This window comes from Ochotona princeps, chromosome 4 (genome assembly GCF_030435755.1).
Source record: "Ochotona princeps isolate mOchPri1 chromosome 4, mOchPri1.hap1, whole genome shotgun sequence".
NCBI lineage: Eukaryota > Metazoa > Chordata > Mammalia > Lagomorpha > Ochotonidae > Ochotona > Ochotona princeps.
Genome location: NC_080835.1, coordinates 81,620,889 through 81,641,747, shown reverse-complemented (window position 1 = coordinate 81,641,747; position 20,859 = coordinate 81,620,889). Strand labels below are relative to the sequence as shown.

Genomic DNA, 20,859 nt, shown 5'->3' with positions numbered 1-20,859 from the left:
GCTTTCAAAGTGCCTTGTGATTTGTCCCTTCCCAGCATTTAATCACACAGTAACTGCTGGAGTACTCAACCCTCAACCATAACTAATCTCTTTAAAAATAAAGTTTCTACCTTGTTTCATATTTTTTATCTATTCCTTCATTTCAATAAAAGGAACCACATCTATGTATCTTTTATATGACAGAATGCATAACCAATTACAAATACAATTCAACAACTGTAGGAATATGTACACAGGACAATGATTAAGGAGCAGAATGTTTTAAAAGAATTAACAGGAATCAAATCTACTGGATCAAAGAAAGCTTTCTTTTAAAAATGCAGCACCTCTAAGCACACAAACAAGGAGCAGAGAGAATACCAGGCTAAAGGAACTCTGTACAGAGGTCCTGAAAAGGAGTTATCACCATTTGTCACATGCACACCTTTTACTACTCTTTTACATGTTGGTTTAAAAGATTTTTGGAAAAGTGGAATGCTATGCAAACACAGAGAACTGGACATCAGTTGCTGCTGACTGCCCTTGCTGAAACCAGAGGCCACAGCAAAAGCAGGAGGGTGGAGCGTCAGAGCACTAACTCAGAGCTGTTAATTACTGCTAATGCCTCTGTTATGCTTCTTAAACTCACTGAATTGTGACTTACCATCCTCAACTGCTCAAGTCTTGGGACATATACCGCTTGTCCAATTTGTGCAGAGAGGATTAATTTTGAATAAAAGGTGTGTTGTGGTAAAGCACCAAAATGATGAGAGCAAGAGAGTTTTTACACTTTCCCTACTGAATTAGGTAATAATATTTGGCCAAAGGCCTACCTATATATTTCATTAGCTAAATAGCATCAGGTTTTAAGTGCAACTGAAATGAGTATTATCATGTGCCCAGGCTGTAGGATTGCATTTTTACTATACTCCAAAACAAGTGATTCTAATCCTTTTCTATTTCCAGAAGGTAACAGCATGTGATTGGGTATATACTGTTTAAATGGTAATTTGTGAATATTCCATTTGCATATCATTGACAAATGAAGCTACAAAGTACACTGAAAATTCATGGCTAACCCAATCCAACCTCCCTCAAAATATAGTGTCCAATCCTTCAGAATCATTTCACCTCTTTAATGCCGCTAGCCTTGGACAGCTTATGAAGCTTGCTCTTCCAGTACTGAGTATCTGGGAGCCAATATCTAGGTGCAGTTGGATGGTACATGCTAGACTGAAGTGGCAGCTCAAGGCCCAGCTCCTCCTACGATGGAAAGACCCTCTCTCTCTGACGTTCTGTGTTTTAAATAGATACATTTTAATTACCAAATATCTCAAATATTTACAAAGTTCATTCTTTCTTTAGACCACTAGTTCTCCTACACTTTCCCCTAAGTGATTTGAACAAAAATATCTGATTTCAGAAAAGTCCTCTAAAGCATCTGAAAATAGCTCTTGTGTTCTTGTCTGTCTTCTCATCTTATATTTTCAAAGAACTAATTCAAAATGCATTAAAGACAGCACTAAAGAACTGTTTAAAAGAGATATAAAAAGCAAGGGCGCATGACAAAAAAAACAAACCCAGCATGTGTGATTTGGAAAGACTTTATGAATTATGCTCTGGAAGGAAACAAGAAAGCAGGAGAGAGGTAACAGCCTATTTCAGATAAGAGGAGATTATGCTCACAATTTTCACGCCAGTTCTATAGTCTTTTGTATATATGCTCTAATGTGGAAAAATAGATATCCATATTCACTCTCCCTAGCCGGAAGGCAACATTCAAAACAGCTATCCTAGTGCTGTACTTGATGTCTTTGGTCTGTGTCCCCACATTCATGCCCAATTTCTTTTGGATCACACACATGTGAGGTAATGGGCTGCATAAGGAAGCAATGTCTTAATTAAAATGTGTGTCAATGGAATAAAGATTGGAATCACAACCATTTTCTTTTGACATCATATGTAAACAATCCCAGAAATGATTGAAGTTAACATCTCAAGGAAGCCAAGTCTCCATTTTTATTACAATCTCAAGGTAGATGTGAGGAACACTGAACTATGTCCTGTCACACTGTTGTAGTACACGAATAGAATACAAGGGAAAGGCTTTGACATGCAAGAATTAACAATACTGGCCAACTTTGAAAATTGGAGGAGACACTATCCTTAATTTCTCCATTATTGTGAAGGAAACAAATCCTTTTGGCTTTGCTGGTGAAAGGGTTATTTTCTCATGAATTCTTTTAGTGTTATAATACAGCTGTTTCCATTTTCTCTGTGCTGCCTTCCTGCTTTTGTATATATCTGCAAATATTTTACACAGTTGAGTTCAGAAGGTTTATCATGTAGACAAACACTTAGTGTTTGACTTTTTTCTTTTCATGTAGTAGTTCATCGCTAACAGATCCTGGGAATGTTTGTAGCTGTTGACTCTCAGCTGAGATTCTTACTCTAGGATTGCCTATAGCTGAAGAAAGCTGCCTGACTCAAGATATGTATCCTGCCTCAGTGCAGCCTGCATACAAAGTCAATTAACTGGAGAGGAGAAGAGCTGGAACATATCGACCCCACCTTCCTTCAATTCTGCAGAGATCAGCTAAGCCCTGTGTTAGGATGGCATCAGCATGACAGTTTGGTCTTTCTCTCTTCCCCACCTACTTTCTCCAAGTGCTCACAGCCAGGCTGGTGAAATCATCCAACTGCAAACAAATGCTAAGTTACTATAATAAAGCTGAGTCAAAGAGCAGAGTTGGAACCACAGAGATGAATCCAGGACCTTCAAGCCCAGAGGGATTTACCTGGTTCAATCACTGATCCTAAGGCTACTGCCTAACAGACTTCCTGATGAACCAGAGCTGTTAAACATCATGCACATTTTCCCATTCTGCAAAAATAATTTGGACACATCATTCCCCTTTGAACAACACACTACATTCTTCTAAGCAGCATCATCACACTTTGATGTTCATGTCTTTACAGTTGGATGATTGGTTATTGTCAATATTTGTCATTATGAATAACATCCAGTAAACAACATCCTGCTATTATTTAATGTTTCTTTTTGCTTCAAAGGATTTCTTTTTCAAATTTGAAGTGGAAGCCACTGCTAAGATATGTACATTTCAGTACTGTTAATATTAAGGCTTTATAGATTGAGGCACCCAAAACACAAATCTTTATAGTACCACCAGAAAATTCAGGAATTGAAAAGTGAACCTGATCTCAGAATAGGATGTTTGAGAGGCTCAAAGGGAACAGGAGAATCAGGTGGTACCTCAGCTTCTACAGAATGCTGCTGTTCATGATTGGGTAAATAAATACTAATGCAAATGCCAATAAGCAGTATACAAAAATTATTTGTTATGTAACTAATATAAAGGTTGCTTTAAGTTTTACCTGAATTTGGGCCCGGCGGCATGGCCTAGCGGCTAAAGTCCTCACCTTGAATGCCCTGGGATCCCATATGGGCACCGGTTCTAATCCCGGCAGCTCCACTTTCCATCCAGCTCTCTGCTTGTGGCCTGGGAGAGCGGTCGAGGACGGCCCAAGGCTTTGGGACACTGCACCTGCGTGGGAGACCCAGAAGAGGATCCAGGTTCCCGGCTTCGAATCGGCGCAGCACTGGCCGTTGCGGCTCACTTGAGGAGTGAATCATTGGATGGAAGATCTTCCCCTCTGTCTCTCCTCCTCTCTGTATATCTAACTTTGTAATAAAAAAATAAGTTTTACCTGAATTGAAAGGGGCTCATGAACAGAGCAATGGAGAAAATCTAGATACACAGAATACATGAACCAGATGCAGACAGCTTTTGGTTTAAGGTCTTACACCGTTTCCCTTCCAAAACAAAAGTGGTGGTTGTAATTACACTGATAGCAGGTGTGGGTGGGTCAGATGCTTCTTCATGCAGAAGCTAGCACAAATGTAACTACAGGGAAACATTCTCGGTCAGTAGTAACCAAATATGTAATTATCTCAACAGGACAGAATGATAGATTCACAGAAGACAATGTCAGAGACAGAAAGATGTTAATGAAATCCAACCCCAAAACTTAAGGGCAGATGATGCAGGAAGAAGGATATTAAACTATGTATGGTATATCTGGTAAGACGTACTGGTAAATCTTTAAGCACGGTGTCAGGAAATCACTCACTGTTCTCATTTCTCACAATGCCCTGACAAGAAAAAATTCTCAAATCAGTATCTCCTGAGCATATCTGGCCGATTCCAACCTGTATCTGTCACTTACATTTCCTCCCCTGAAAAAGCCAAAGGAGAGTGGCAGTCCACTTTCTGGAGAGAGTAAAGTGTCAGACACGGTAGAAAATGTGACAGAGGAAGGGGACAGCATCAAAGATGCGGTGCATTCTTAAATGCTCCTCAGTAACAGGCATCAAGCTTTCTGACCCAAAAGAGATATAAAACAAAAATGACTAAATTTGAAGGGTTTCTTTTATTCCCATAAACATGTATTATTCCCTCAACACTCTTAACTCCTAAACAAAGCAAAAGATTATACGAAAGATTCTTCTTAAGATTTGAGAGCAAACAAAAATTCATTAAACAAAAGGTCAAGTGAATCCAGTACTTGACAGGAAAAAGATATCACAAAGCTGTAAGATCCTGAATTCACACGCCATAAAAGATGTCAGACTCTTCCAAAATGCTGCTTTATCATGATGCAGAAGAGTCACAATCAAAAGAGGAAAAGCAAGCTGGCTTTTCTCTTCTTAGCCCTTTACCAGCCTTGCCAGAATGTTACTGCTATTTCCTCTTAAGCTTCCAGAAGGATGTCTAAGGTCAACAAAGTCTATTTCTTTCTATCCCACTAACAATGGAATGATTGGACTGGGTGCCTAAGAAAAAACAGAAATCTGAAGATCTGTTTAGTCTCATGACAGAAGTAATCCTATTCTAGGGGGAGCTCTTTCAACGTCAGCAATTTGTTTAAACAACCAGTTGGTAAGCTTTCTTTGAACCTGTGTGATGCTCAAGATGATTACTGACACCATGTATCACTGCTTAGAACTACAGAAGTGCACAGATCAAGAAGGCAGAAATGAATCCAACTGCATCCAAGTTCCTGTGAAATAACACCAGGATTTACTACATTCAAAAACCCTTCTTCGTTGCCTAACAAATGTACTAAGATGTGAACTGGCACAGTTTCATGGTTATCTGGATGTTTGTCTCCTACTACCAGGGCTACATCCATCCCTTAATTTAAATTTTTCTTCTCAGAGGATGAGGATTTTCCAAGATCACATGAAAGTAAGCGTGCGAGTGGACACACACAGATGAGCCAGGGGAAGGAGTTAAGGAGACCTTACAAGACTCGAGATGACATCTATCTGCCTAATGGTTTTTATTTAAGAATCAAGAAATCAAGCATAAAAATTAAAAACTTATTTAAACCCAATGATTTCTACACAGCAATTAAAATATTAATATATATCAGAAACAGGCATGATTCGCAGTATTTCTTTGTCCAGGACAAAATGAATATCCAGCTTTTGCTGAATGCTGTAACCTTTCATTAACTGCAAGGACTGAGCAGTGCTAATAATTTTAACCATACAGTCAGAACATTTTTCATCATCTTCTAAATAGTTCATTTTACAGACCCATTAGCTCAGTGTCGACACTAAACACCTACTTGGTGTGATGTCCTACTCCAAGTGAAGATTCTACTTAACAAATTGTACACACGGCTATGTAGAGATACAGACAGCACTGCTACTAAATATAGAAACACTTCTATAGCACACTGCAATATCATCTAATGGCTGATGACAGGCTATGAAAAATAATTGACTCTGGGTGTTTAAAATGTCAGGAAAGCAATCAAGATCTCATAGCCTGCAGAGGAGACTATACCGATGATTGATGAGTCTTTTCAATTCATGGATAGCATTTGGGATGTCCAAAATTTTCATAACATAATAGTAAAAGGATTATAAGAAAGTTATATGTCCTGGTATAGATGTCACTCAGTATAATATCAAGAAAATATGAAAGAGTGGGTAGCACTGCGGATTAAGCCACTGTTCAGAGAATCCATATCCAATACCAGAGTGCCTGCTTTGAGTCCTGGATGCTCTAAACTTCTGATCCAGTAGAAGTCGACCCAAATATCTGGGCTCCCACCAACCAAAGAGCCAAGTGGAGTTCCTGGCTCCTGGTGTTTACTCGTTTCAGCACTGGCTATTGTACAAAATAGACTGCATGCTCTTAAAATCACTAAAACTTATTTTGTTAGTTTACTCTTGTGTTGTTGCTTGTTCATTTGTAACTGAAGCAATAACCTAATAAAAATGGCAGCAATTTTAGGAATTCTTATTTTAAAATGACTTAAAGCTTTAAAGAAAGTCTCAAGAATCAAAGAACTCTCATTTTACTTTACCAAGATTCACTAATTTGTTAATAATGCACCCTTTTTGGGTAGGTGCCATGGCATTGCAGACAAAGCTGCCCCTGTGATACTGGAATCCCATATGGCCATTAGTTCAAGTCCTGCTGCTCCATTTACAATTCAGCTCCCTGCCTCAAGTGCCTGGGAAAGCAATGGAGGATGGCACAAGTGCTTTGGCCACTTCATCCACATGGTTCATGACTTTGGACCAACACCAGTCACTGCAGCTTTTTGGGACATAAGCCAGTGGATGGAAGATCTCTATATTTGCTCTCTCATTATCTGTAATTCTGCCTTAAAGTGAAAATAACTCTCCTGCACTCTTTCTCTTTCATACATGTTCTACGCACACTCTTTCCCTCTTTTTCCACATACACTAAAGAATAAGGCAGACATTATTTTTAGTGTTCAATATTTCAGTACATTTTTAGTGTTCAATATTTCAGTACATTATTTTTAGTGTTCAATATTTCAGTACATTATTTTTAGTGTTCAATATTTCAGTACTTTGACACAATTGTATCATGTAGTCAACAGATCAAATTATTTTTGTTCTAGGGCTTTGAGCAGGATAAAATACTAGATATGTGTTTATTATGTGTCTTAAGTTTCCTTTCCTCTGGAATACTTTCTGAGTCTTCCTGTCTTTCAGCAAATGTCCTGGATAAACAAACACACTTCCAGGCATTTGGCCTTTATACTCTGGTTGCAAATTTGGGCTGCAACCTGACTACTACATATCAATAGTTATGTTGAAGAGAGAGCCCTACAAACAGCTAGGAAATATGCTACATACAATAAGCTGGCAGAGGAGGGCTGAAAACAGTGCAAGCACACTAATTACAGCTGCCCTGGAATATGAAAAGAACAAATGAAAGATCTCAGTTTCAGGGTTCTAATTGATAAAAAAAATTTTCAGTGAAGAAGTAAAAAAATAATGAGCACTTTGTGGTTGGTGCAGTGGGGTAGCAAGTCAACTTCCACCAGCAACAGACAACCCAGATGAGCACTGGATCAAATCCTAGATGCTCCACTTCCAATCCAACCCCCTGCTTATGGCCCAGAAAAGCAAGAACAGTACTTTGGGTCTTGCTCCCACATGACCAAATCAGAAAAAGTTCCCAGTTGCCAGCTTTGGACCTGAACAGCTCTGTTATTTACAGCCATTTGGGGAGTGATCCAGTGCATGGAAGTTATCTCTCCCAGTCTCTCGCTTTCTCACTTTCTTACTCATTCTCTCTGTAACCTTTTCAAGTAAAAATAAATATTTAATTTTTTTAAAATAAAAGGCTGTAGGATGGAAGAATGGAGGACAGAGATACTGTTGGCTGCTGTAGCAAGTCATCCCCTACTGCTCTCTACAGCCAGTTGCAGGCTGGGAGTCAGCATTTTCTCAAGCCAAGGTAGGAAAAATAACCAGATTTTACTGCCATCAACTTTAGCCAAGAAAGAACTCAATTTGCTGCCTTTCCCTCCAGCCTGCGTAGCTGACTGGATACTGAACTTGGTCTTGGTTACAAGAAAGAAGCCAATATTGCACCCCTGCACACCTCACCCATATCCACAGCCAAACAGAACACTGGACTCTGCTGTCAAACGTCTGTCCCACTGCTATCAAAGAGTAACCAGGGTCAGTAAGGACAACTTGGGGAGAGGACAGATGTTCTATATCTTACAACTGTAGGAGTTCTCTTGGGCATTAATCCCAAAGTTATACGTATTCACTCTATGGGAGTTGGCAGTGAGAAAGGGATACGACGGGGTTCTCCTTAGCTTCTCGGGGAAAGCACCAGTAGCAGCCCATTAAAAACTCTACTCACAGGCCCAACATATGGGTCAATGGCTAAATCTTCACCTTGCAAGTTCTGGGTTCCCATGTGGGCATCACTGCATGTCTTGGATGTTCTGCTTCCCATTCAGCTCCCTGCTTATTGGCTTGGAAAGCAATAGAGGATGGCTCATAGTCTTCAGAACCTCAACCCACATGGGAGACATGGAAGAAGCTCCTGGCTGCTAACTTTAGATTGGGTCAGCTCCCCATATGGGGAGTAAACCAGCAGATGGAATAACTTTGCCTCTCCTTCACTCCATAAATCTGGTCTGCTTTTTCAATAAAAATAAATAAATCCCTAATATAGAAAAAAACTGTATTAAAAAAAAACCACCTTACCCTCAACACATTGGAGATGGACAGCCAATTTATCTCCCTGTGTCCAATCCCTAGGGTGACCAACACCAAATTCCCTGTGGATTGAGGATACATATCCTAGGAAAACAGCATTCCCCTCAGAGTCATACTCTGATCTTTCAAACTGAACAAGACTAGACTCCTGTGTTACCTATGGTCACAACTGACATTAATTAAAGCCAAATCACTCACTCAGAGACTACACTTCTGCTCTTACCTTAAAACCAAAGCTAAAGCAACAATCTATGCATCCCATCTACACCATAAGGTTTTTTCCCAACACATCTGCACTATGAAGAATAGATGCTGGTTATACCAGACGTGCAGACATCAACATAGAGACACAGCAGACAGGGAGAACCAGGATAGTGTGCGGCCCCCAAAAGCACCTATTACTTCTCCAGAATCACATCCTGATCCAAAGGAATCTATGAAATGCCAGAAACAGAACTCCGAATCCTCACCGTAAGGAAAGTCTATGCAATGCCGGAGTAGAGACAGATTTTTAAAATGAGGAAGTCAATGAATGAGATGCATGAAAATCTCACTTAGGAAATAGAACTCATAAAGAAAGAACAGATATGTAGAGATGAAATCTTCAATCATGAAATAAACAAAATTGAGGACTTTAAAGTAGAACAAATCAGTAGAGGGAAAAAAAATTCTGACCGAGGACAAAATTTATGAACTAAACCAATCAGGCAAAAATAAAATAAAAAGAACTTTTAAAAATAAAGACTACACAAAATGTGGGATGCCATTAAATGTCAAAATATTTATATAGATATTTCTGAAGGAGAAAAGGAAAAAAGCATTGAGTACATGAAGCAATACTTCAGTTTCTTAAATATTAAAAGAGACATATTCTGATACAAGAAGTCAAAAGGGTGTCAAAGGAGAAAAATCAAAATAAAACCTCATCAGCACAAAGTACAGTCAAAATTTCAAACTTGAGGACACAGAAAATATCCTAGAGATCTAATAAACCTTTGCAGTATTCTAGTCTCATGTGGAAGATAGAAAAAGATACAGAAAACAAGGTTTTGAGCTAATGAAAATGGGAAAATCTATTCTAAATTTTATTCTTTTACCTTGTAATAGGTCCAATAAAGCTCATAATTTACACTTCTTAGAATATGGTATTCACTTCCCTTTCTCTCTGCTATCCTCCTGTTCTCTCCTTCCCTTCTCACGTTCCTCCTTCTCACCTGCACTTTTGAGAAAATGTCTTTAATAGGCATTGCAGTTAAGAGGTTGGCACTCTAGTAATAAAGAGTTCAAAAGGTCCTAGGTATGCAAAAAATATATAGGGAAAGGCGACAAACAAAAATCAAGTGGAAAAATGAAAAGTTTACTCCTGTAAAGTAAATTTCCAAATAATCACCGGTAATCAAATCTATAGTAGTGCAACATTCTTAACAATCAGTTTGACAAATGTATGAAACAGTTTGGCAAAACTATGTTTTTAGGAATACTACATACAACAAAACCTCTTTTTTTTACTTTATTTTTTGATTTCTTAAATGTCAGCTCTCACACACAAGAAAGAACACGTGTATTTTTCCGTGTCAGTATGTTGTTTTTTAGTTGCAACCATTCTGTTACAAATGGTACAATTTCATTCATTTATATAGCTGAATAACATTCAATTGTATGTGTGAGTACGTGTGTTTGTGTTGTGTGTACACAGAACTTTATCCATCTGATGACAGACACTTTGGCCGATTCCATGTTTTATGTATTGTCTACAGGTATGGCCCAGGAATTTTGAAACGAAGCATTCCTGTCTTTTGGGCTTATACTAGAATGCACGGCAATATTTAGAGGTTTGTAAAAATTCTCCATACTCTTTGCCACAGTGGTTGAACCAATTTTCATTACCACTGACAGTGTGCAAGTGCCTCTGTTTCTCCACATCCTCACTCATCTCTGTTATGCTGTGTCTTTTGAAACCTTGCCAATCTGACCAGAATGAGGTGATATCTCCTTGTGGTTTTTACTGGCATTTCCCTACTTCCATAGCTACAATTAACATTGACAAAAAAGGTTCATGAACTTTTTTTTAAATTCACATACTTGGCCAAGGTAGTATACAGGCCAGTGATATGTGGTACTATACGCATAGTTTTTTCCCCGAATTTTTTGTGTGCTTAAGAAACAGGTAATCCAGTTAGTAGAAAATATTACCACTGATTTTTCAGAAGCAAAAAACAATGTGGCAAAAACAGCTGTGTTGCTTTTCTATATTCGAAAAAGTTGTAGTCAGATCCAATTTCAATTATTTGTTAGTTAAGTAATTTAGGGTACACATTGGGTTTTCATCACTTCATCTGTAAAATGGGAACATTAATACAGAACCAAAGAGTTTAACACGGCAAAAAATATGTTGAGATTTTTATGGAGTATTGAGATACTCCTTAAGCTATGTGAGGATATGCAAATATATATACATATGTTTATATGTACTTATGTTGATAAGATACATATATGTACATATACATACACATGCATAAACATTTACATGAAAAATTCATGTGGGAGAAAACAAAGATGCCCATTCAGTTGTAGGATTTTTATTTCCCATGCTAGGGCTCTTCCTCATCACTGGAGAAGTTCCGAATCCCTAATTCCCAACCGTGGCAGTGGTGCTTCTGTTTGAAGATAGTTCTACTTCAGTGATCACATCCAGTGATTTTTTTCATCTTTCAAATGAGTAGAGAAATCCTGTATGTCATGTCAGAGGGTCTTTCCACAGTGCATGGGGAGCAAACTGATCTGCCTCACTGTCAAGGCTCTACAGCTAGCACAGTTTGCAGAGTAACAGTTGGAGCCTTATCCAACCCAAAACACAATAGCACAGCTTGACCACCTCCTTCTGTAGGCAATTACTGCTCAGGTATCAAAAGGAAACCAGAGCTTCCATCTCTCCTCATACTTAGGTGAATAAAGTCCTAAAAGACAGTTCACTCTCATGCTTGTAGCTTTGAAACAAGAAATGTAATTGAAAGAGCATCAATATTCTAGTCATGCCGAGGTCCTATTAGGATTGCTTAAATGAATTTAAAATGATCATTAACATACTGACTAACCTCTTTCCATCCCCTTTTATATCAATCTCATTTTTCTTCACAGATTACATCATTCTGAAGTTACCTTTTTGTTATCTACATATTTTAAAAAAATCATCTCTGTCCCTGCTTTGTTTTCTCCTTGCTGATCACCCAGTACAGTACTAAGACTAGAAGATGCTCAATGAGTGTAACGATGGAACAGAGAACACAAACCCTGTTTCATTTGCAGGAAGTATTTCCCCCCCCCCCACAATGTTATAAAGACTTCTGTGGATTAGGAAATCTTGTCCTACAAAAGAAATTTAAGCCAATCTAAAGCCTCAATGATCACTTCAATTCCTGTATTAAAGAACTTTTATGCATTAGCAACAAGCTAGTATTTCTTGGTCACTAAATTTGCCATCTAAAACATTGAGTATGGCACTAAAGTAAAAATTAAGGATAAATTCACAGAAGTTATCTTTCAAATATTTGGCAAGTTTTCACTGAGGCTCTTCTAATAAAGGGTAGAACTGTGGCACATAATCACAAAAAATATAAAAAGGGATCAATGAAAAATAGTCTGAGGTAGTAGAAGCAAATGAAGAAATGACAGATCATGGAACGACATGGGGAAATACACAATCAGGAGAATAAAAAGACAGTGGGTGGCAGTTAGGTATTTTCAGTCAAACATTTTCTGGGTACTAATCATTCAATGAAATGACTCACAAGAATTGGCATCAGTTTTTTCAGAGATAAATGTTTCCCGGCTGAAATGCATCTTGATCTCTCCTTTATAAAGATCCTAATAGGACTGCTTTGTGAAAGTTCACAGAGCAGTGTAGACTTCCCTTTCCTATTGCCAGCAGGGGATTCTGTTGCCTACCGGATATTTCCCCTAGGCTAAACTGGTCATCTGGAGATTGGTAGGGTTTCTGGTTTGAGAAGGAGAGGTGGAGATAAACTTAAGTTTATCACTCTAACTCAGCATTTTACTAAAACTATCAGATAACACAATGACATGTGTTGGTTTGTGACATGTGTTGGTTTCTACAGGTTGTTGATTTAAACCACACCAGCTGCATTCTATGCAGAGGTAATGAGAAATGAAAAGGATTGATCCACAACTAAGTGTGTCTGCTTATGCAGAAGCAGGAGAAAGGCAGAAGAAAAAGCACATGGTATTCTAATTGTATGTTCCAGCATAAGCCAACAGTCATAAGCAATAGGAAGATCTGATGAAGAGATGAGGGGGAAAAAAGAGGGAAGGAACAGAAAAGAAAGGAGTGGGAGAAAGATGAGCATAAAACTTCTAGCACGGGGCATTAAATCTGCATCCGAAACTCAAAAGGTGGTGAATACAAGCAGGACCCAATTTTCTATTTGAGGTTCAGAAGCAGAGCTCAAGTCCTGAAGGGATATAGAAATTGTGGTGAACTGGATGGCAATCCATTCTCACAAATGACACAGAAAGAGAAACAGGAATTACTCAATCTCAACCACCCTAGCCAGGAGTTGGCATGACATCTCCAAAGCATTGGACCAGATCTTCTAAAGTATTCTTGTCCAAGAGTGGGCTTGGTTTTGCAGATGAGGCATCAAGTAAAAAAAGTACACGAGCATCATGTAGAGAGCCTGGTTTTAACACTGTAAATCCCAGATTCCCACCACAGAGATAGTGAATGGTATATCTGGGTCTGGTCTCTGTGGGCCTTGGTCTGCCAATGGCCCTGTTGTACAATCACTGGTAGAATGTGAAAACCACTGCTCTAGAGTCTGGAGTAGCAGAGACAACCACTTCTATGAGAAGGATTAAAATCAACTACGTGAATCATATTTCCCCAAGAAAGGCAACAGCACACATTTATAAAAAAAAATTAAAGTAAATAAGTGTTGTTAGCATCAATATTAATGCTTTCCTTAAACAGCTCTGGATAATGCTGATGCCCGACCATGACATAAAACAGAAATGACTTCAGCATCCTTGCTAATTGAAAATCACATATATTTGTTCTTTAACCAACTCCTATATAGTCTTCGCTGTTTTGCATTACACTTCCCACCAGCACTTTAAGTTCTTCCTTCATGCATTCCATGATTCATGTCTCCTGTGAAAATCCATTCCACTTCTTCACATGGGAAGTTAAACCCAAGATCTTGCCTAATCCCCACCATTCCGTATCTCTCAACAACCTATTTCACCAATTTTGGTTCATAACACTGTACAAGCTGCCCACAAAAGCTAAAATAAAATTCACTGATATCATAGAGGAACATTCTAACTAGTATTTCCAAATCTACAACTTCTTTCTTCACATGGAAAATCATTTATTTTATGGAGAACACCAGTTCAGGTGAAAATGTAGGAAAAGCATAATGCACCAAGATTTAAAAGTTTGGGACCAAAATGTATGTCACTTTTACAAGGGACAATTAGCTAAAATATGAACAGAGAACTTACAATTCATATAAAAAACAGTCACCTGGAAAAATCTAACTGAGCAGGCTCATAAAGAACAAGCAAAAGAGATGAGCCTTTTCTTTTGAAAAAAGAAAAGGTATTAACTTGAGAATACATGGAATTTATCATATATAAAATGGTAACATCAAGCAACATCTTTATTGCAACTCAAACTATTTACTGTCAGCTTAAATAAGTTGCAACTGAAATATTGTCAAAAGCACTTAAAATTGAAAAGCTAAACTCAAAACTAATAATTTTTCTAGTACAGAAGATGGGAAATTTTTAAGATTAAATTCAAATACCAAAGTGCCTAATCATATAATTGAAATGTATAACTGAGCCAAAGAGTGGTGCAGTAAAGAGTAAGGAATAAAATACAATGGGCAAAACAGGACCCATATATGGAAAAGGCAAATTTAATTAAATAAAAGGCAGAAAACCAGCAAGTCGGGAATGAGTGTTTGGCACAGTGGTTTCAATTCTATTTAGGATGACCTCATCCCATATCTAGAGTGGCTGGGTTGGAATCCTGGGTCTGCTTCCCATACGGAGTTGCTGACTCCTGACTTCAGCCTGGCCCAGTCTTGTGGGTTGCAAGCATTTAGGAACTGAACCAGAGGACAGAAGAGTGAGAGTAAGAATGAGATTAGATAGACAGACAGACAGACAGAGAGATAGAGAGAATTATATAATGTATGTGTATTGGGGGCAAGGAGAGTCTTTAAATTAAAAATTTTACTAAATTTAAAATAATTTTTAAAAGAAAAGGGCAGAGAAAGAAGTAGTGCTTCATTTGAGATGCACTCCAAAACACTAAAAAGCAAATATGCAAAATCAAAATAAGTTTGCTCTGCAAGATGGCAACCAAATAAACTAGGAGTTTGACATCATGGGCCCAGATTCATATTTGTCACGAGAAAACAGTATACTTCCTTCTCACTCCCGCAAGTTCTAAGAACTGCCAGTACTTTTGCATCAGCTAAAGAGTCCAGTAAGTGATGCAAACTCTTCTATCACAGCCTCGTAGTCCAAATCCTGCCTTGCTCACAAGTTAACAGGGTGACGCTATAGAAGCAATCTAACCCAAATGGGCTTCCATTTCTTCCACTCAGAATCAGAGGGGGTTTTATTTACCTCTTGAGGACAGGTAATATATATTTTAAGAAGACTTAAGAATCTCATTTATGACAATGAGTCATAGTATTCAAAAGTAAACTAACGCCCAAACCCCTCACCCACACATGCCTGCACCACGTATGTCAGAGCAAAGATGTCAGCATCCCTATCAAAGTACACAGAGGACAAATCAAAGATTCACAAGGTCATCAAAACCAAGTAATAATCTGTACCAAACCAGAAATGTCCTAACAGAGATGTGAAACAAGTAGTAAGTTGCTAGTGACAGGGAAACAACGTATCAGAAAAACCCAACTCAAAAATTATAAAAGGGGAGGCAAAGACACCATTGGGCTACTCCAGCTGAGAGAGAAACTTGATATAGTGGAGAAATTTACCAAGGCAGAGAGAAAAGATGTATCAACAGACGAAAACGTTTATAAAAAAGAATAAAAAAAAATCCTCTAAAGGCAAAAGGGAGCGATACAAATTTCCACTCCATGTACCTGTATCTTCTAGAGCTCATCAATAAAGATCCCTTTTATTGTGTTTATTTTGTACATCTGAGGCAATATCCATACTCACATGTCTCATTCCTTTTCATACTATGTCTAATTATTTCAGGTAGAATACTTACAAATTCTTAGATGATATTGTGACAATATTCCTAACCATTCCCATTCAACAAAAAAATCCATCAAAAATACAGCTTTCTTTTGTAGACTTTGCCCGCTCAATGATATCTATCACGTTCAAGGACCTACAGGCAAGATCAGCTTGAAATCTTTAGGCCACGAGAATTGGCATGGCATTACTATAACATAACTGTGAAGCCATATTTGTGTCATGACCGAAAAATCCATCACCCTCAATTCGCATTTTCAACATCTGAAATTTAAAGGAAAATCCATTTCCCAACTAACAGCGATCCAAATTGGAATGAAACTACACACTCCTCAATGCCAGTGAGTAACAGTTTAGCCAGTTCTGATTATTGCTGTCACGTATGAGCCAGCCTTCCAAGGACATTTTCAAAGATTAGTAAACCAAGTAAAAATGGCATCATGAGGATTCTAATAACTCCCAGAACTGCAAAGACTGAACCAACATGCGAGAGATAAGGAAATCATCATTTCCGTCCTGCAGTTCCGGGAAGGCAGCATGAAGTAGTGCAAAGAACGTGACTTGGAATCAGACTAGAGCAGATGAAAATCCTGCCTCTGCGGTTTGTTATCTCAGATCAAAAAGTTAACAAGATGAACTCTCAAAAGTATTAGTGAGCAATACTGAGGCCCGAGATCTGCCAAAAACTACTATATAAACAATAATAAAAATATTTAAGTAGCATTTGGTTCTTACATACCAGCCTGCTCCAAGTATATCAGGTAAATCAGCTTACTAAACTTTCCTAGCAACACTAGAAGAGGTACAAAATTATATTTACCTCCTTTTACATACAAAAACAGGAGATCAAGTTCATGCAGCCAGTAAACATCTTTGCTTTATTTTTTACCTTGTAGTCTGGCTCTTGTCATTACTCTAAATCACTACATTATAATAAAATCATTGATATTTCTTCTCTAAACATGTTATTCCCAATGCATCTTATGAAAATATCAGATGTATCAAGAAGTTTGTCATAATAAGTGAGATGCCCACATCCCATACCTCAATGCCTGGATTCAAATCCTAGCTATTCCATTTCTGACCTAGCTTCCTGGGAATGTCCACCCTGGGAAGCAGCACAGATGATGGCTTGAGAATTTAGGGCCATGCTATACACAGAGGAGAAAAATTTCTGGGTTTGGCCTGAGGCTAGATTAGTGAATGGAAGATCTTTCTCCATTTCACTTTTAAATAAAATGAAACCAAATTTAAAATACTTTAAGTGGAAAATTCATGATTTACTAAATTGATGGAATTAAACTTATTACTGTGGATGTAAAAACTCTTAGTTGTTGTATCAGCTAGTTCTCCAAGATGCTAAATAGATGTTAATCCATTAAACAATGAATGTTAGACTTAATCCAAGAAAATCCTTCAAATAGCCTTAATCCAAAGCAAAACTAATTTTTCACCAGTCACAGTAAGACACACACACACAAGTTGACAGGTAAACAAGTTTTTACTTATTCGAAACAGCAATATAAAATTCCACAGCAGCTAAGCATTCTGGAATCCATGGCACTTAAACAGCTCTGATTCATGGTATTTCAGAATTTCTGATACCAGGAAAAGACTGTAAGGAATAAACCCTAAAGGTCATCTCCTGCTTCCTCTTCACCAGCACTTTCCCAGACGGTCCCATGACAGCCTTACTCTCATTCCGACTCTGAATGTGTTAAGTTTTTGGACAAGATAAAACATCACTGTGACAGAGACCTTTAAAACAGAGAAAACGTTAATGAATGTCTTTTCACACTCGTGTCCTTCCTGATTGTTTTGAAAGAACATGCACTTAGCAAGGGCAGAAGGAAAGGATGTTTTGAGCAATCCTCAGCAAATGACTGATGCTTACTAAAACAGTAAACCTTATTTTGCTATAATTCATCAGTAAATGAACTCTCCCAGAGCTCTCATTTCCATTTGATCTCTGACTGCTGCAGGAAATCTTTTTCCAACACCAATTCACTGGTCTTGTAGCGTTAGAACAACTGAGACACCCACAATTCCCGTGACAGTATTAAAATGTATTAAAACTGAAGCAGTCATAATCTTGTTTCTACATAATATTTTATGGACAGGCAGATGATGCAAATTGTCACCAATTCTCCCTTAATTGTCTATTCATTCTAATTCCCTACAACACTTCCTACACCCAAACCACAGAACCAAGTGGAAACATTTCATTAGCAAAAATGGTATATGAACCTTTAAGCACATGCTTCATCACACCATTCAACCAGAACAATTCCTAACAAACTGCCGACTATCATGCCTTATAAAAACATAAATACATTTTACAATTGCATTTATTTTAAAAATAAGCTTTTCAGATGATGACTAGAAAAGTTTACATTTTTCAGACAACTAAATTTAGATCATTTGGTATGCAAAAGGCATTACGTACAAATGTGAATTTGAAGTAGAAGTCTGCAATAGAAAGACATGGTGCCTAACCATCTTTCTTTCCATGATGTTTTCCAAAAATGTCAAGGTCTTCTTTAAAGTACTCTACTGCATTATAACAGAGCATTCAAATGAAGCAAACTGATAGCAAGAAGCGGACTACACTCAATACACCTAACTTACGTTTTCTCTTTCATCATTAACAAGAATTATTTCTAAGCCAGAAAAGTCAAAAATGGCAAAACAATGGCATCTTGAAATGGCTCCCCAGAGAAAACAAATCGAAAACAGAGATCTTTTCAAACCTACTGTCTGTTTCTAGTTAGGTTCTCTCCTCATTCCATGTTACTCCTCAAACGCCAACTTAAACCCAAAGACCCAATACATGATCAAACTATCTAGAAGCATTTAGATGAGACACAGATGGTAATTTTGGATGGAGAACTGTTACTGTAGTGTTTTTCTAACTTAAGAGTATCTCTTTGATGACAGATAAAAACAAGCAGTGTACATGTTAATGAATAAATAAACACAAACTTCCAGTCTCCACCACAACCTTGTAATATGTCAAGAAGATTAAAGAAATGTGAATTCACATACCTCCATGCATTGGTATTTTAACCACACTCCCCATAGGTGATCAGCCCACTCCCTCACAAAAAAAAAAAAAAAAAACCAAAAAGCAATTCTTTTCCTATGTTAGTGTTTTCTGGCCAATGAATTAACCAAATTTTTCATGCTCAAAATTATTGTGTAAGAGAATTTAAATCTTTCAGGAAATTAAAATCTACACAAGCCAGGATTAATCATAGCTTGGTAATTTGTTATAAGCAACATTTTCCTTGAGTATGAATACTATGGCTGTTATTTTGCACTTAGTTAAGAACACAATTCAAAGGAGAACAGCTACCTCTCGGACACCAGTTCCTGGATTCACACCACTGCAGTCAAAAAGTGTCAGGCATTTCAATCTATACTCCAAGCATTTCAACTTTACAAGATGGTATCTTAAATCTTAAGAACTGCCTATCACTCCCTAGAAGGAGAGAAAATTCATACCTAACGTCTGTAAAGAATAAGTTACTACGTAAGGAAATCTAAACCCTCTTACATGCTGACTTTCTAAATTTTAAGCTCACAACTTAAAACTATCCTCTCTCCTAATACCATCAGGTAGCACACTGCCCATCACCATTCCACTCACTACATCTCACAGCAATACCTGAAGGACAACTAAGCTATGCTGAGACAACAGTGCCCCTTGTTTGTCCAGGCCAAACACCAGAACCAAGGTTTTCTCTGTAGTAGTTCTCCACATTTAGGGACTCTCAAAATGGCAGGTATAAAGAAAGAAATTATTAAAGGTCAATGAAATATTTCAAAACTTGTAAGTAAATAGCAACTTTCCAATGTAAGATTCTGATAGTTCTCTGTAAGTGGAACATTATTCAGATCTCTTGAAAATCACAACGCTTAAGAGAAACAGAGCTCTGATAAAAGAGTCCTTTAAAACACAGTCATAAAACTTTAAACAGCTATTGGATAGTGCCCAACCCTCTTCCCTCCATTCTCTTCTTTTCTGTAGTAATTGTTGACTTGGGTAGTGTGTGCTGAAACTCAGGGAAATGTATCTCTGGCCTTTTATTTCACTACCCATCACTGTCCTGCATCCTGTTACACACAAATCATTCACTCTGAAATGTCTATCATCAAGACAGCTCCTCTCATATTCTGTGCTTACAAAATTATCTAGAATTAAAACTTGGCCAATTGGAAGCTGTCATTCCAGCTTGAGTGTGAAGTGGCTATGTCTGGGAAGTGGCTCACACATTGAGGTCACCTAAAACTGCTTGTAAGAGGAATTCAACTAACGCAGGGAAAGCAGCCTAATGGAAAATAAAGGCAGCGGATTTCAAGTTTCCACCATTTTCTCTCCCCCAGTTCTGAGAGAAAGGCGATTTTTATTTTCTGTATCCAGTCAGTCATGAAGTCTATTGTTCCGCTTCCACCACCACCAAAATGACCCCATGAGTTTCTCTAAGTCATAAACAAGGGAAAAAAGATCCCAAACAGAACGGGAAGAGATATTTTCACTAAAACTTTCTGTGTGAAATTATGGCAGAAAAAAAGAATCCTACCATGATATCTACTTGACATAAAGTACAATTTAATGATCACATGGCAAGAACTACGGATAGTACTACAGTACAGCTCTGCCATAGTACCCCTAGGCTACACGATCCCACACCGCCTATAAGCCGGGCTTATTAACTCTTAGAAATATCACAAACAACTCCCCATCATAAAACAGAGGTATTTTTGAAATATACACTCCCCCAACGTGGAGCAGGGCACAGGACACAGGGCACAGGTAGATGACCTGCCTTACTATACAGCAATAGAAGGCATCACAGAGTTGTAGACATCTTGTGAATTAATTTGAGCCAAACCAAATATCTCTTGGAAATAAAACTGTGACTATCAGAGGCCAGAAACTTCTCACAATTTCAGCTAAGGGTAATGACCAGAGAATTATGAACTACACTAAGCTAACACTACCAAAATAAGAATATTTGATA

The 20,859-nt window shown here is 37.9% G+C and overlaps 1 protein-coding gene across 1 annotated transcript in view; it reads right to left on the bottom strand.

Annotated features, from left to right (window-relative positions):
• Window positions 1-20,859, bottom strand: part of GUCY1A2 (guanylate cyclase 1 soluble subunit alpha 2) — a 282,653-nt gene that overhangs the window by 220,263 nt on the left and 41,531 nt on the right. The window lies entirely within an intron of this gene.